Below are 1,213 nucleotides of genomic sequence, written 5' to 3' on the forward strand. Positions count from 1 at the left end.
AATTTCACTCCCACTGAGTGTGAATTATTCATTCAGACTATCTGTGCTTCATTTGTAGTTTTTCCAATTAACAGGCAGCTTCCTGACAAAGCCACCTCTCATTAAATTACAGGATGTTTTAAGATTTATTTTTTGCAATTGCAATATGCCACACTAGTGATCCTTCCTCCTGGCCCTGAAAATCCCTGCAGCTTTCAAAAGGAATGTATTCTCATCAGAGACTAAAGACTTGGAAACAATTAAGTCAATAATTGAGTCAAATCAGTCATTAGGAGCTCAAATACAATGAAAATTGAAAGATCCTGTAGCTCCAGAAGCTGCAGTGAGGATCATTGACTGTACAGCCAAATAAAAAGGAAAGCAGTTAGTTAGGACCACCTTGTTGTAGAATTTATTGACCAATTTTAGTCTTTTTTAGAATTAACAAATCTACCATATTTTGTAATACTTTGTTGCATTACTATAAAGTCAAAAGTAAATATGTAATTTTTCATATGAATCACTTTTATTTAGCTGAATTTCCCTTATATTTACCTTTGAATCTCAGGGGAGTTTCTTGATAGTTTACTGTCATCTTGTGGGCATTACATGCAATAAGCACATTTAAAAATTAAAATAATAACATCATCAATAATAATAAAGTGAAAATTATACATTTCAAACTGAAAATGATTTGAGACAGATTGGTGCTTTTCAAAAGCAGCTATGTATCATGATCAGTATACAGGATTTGTACCAGTGGAACTTTTATTCAGACCATGATCAGAGCTATAATGTTACAGAAATATCAAAGTCTAATTTTTAAATACAATGGTCATATGATATTCTGACAAGGTATTTTTAACATCTCTTTAATACTGCAAAAATGTCTATGATATGTAATGTGTAATTTAATTTCCTAATCCAAAGTATCATACAATTATTTCATAGTCCCTCAAGAGAAGGGGTCACTTCAAGAGACTTTTATCTGATTGAAGGTCAAGTCAATTTTACATGTCCTTTTTTATCATTTTTGAGCCACATTAGGTAGTCTGTAGGAATTGTTCATACTGTGATTATACGTTAACAGCACACTGCCAAATAAATGACTTGCCTCCAGCAAAATCAGTGGTATGATAAAAGCTAGACAGAGCTCTTAATCAAAACTAAACTGGTTAAAAGTCATTATTTTTAACCTTAATCAGTTATTGTGCTTTATTTATTGGGATGTTGA

The sequence above is a fragment of the Atractosteus spatula genome, chromosome 9 (genome assembly GCF_055471065.1).
Source record: "Atractosteus spatula isolate fAtrSpa1 chromosome 9, fAtrSpa1.hap1, whole genome shotgun sequence".
NCBI classification, from domain to species: Eukaryota; Metazoa; Chordata; class Actinopteri; order Semionotiformes; family Lepisosteidae; genus Atractosteus; species Atractosteus spatula.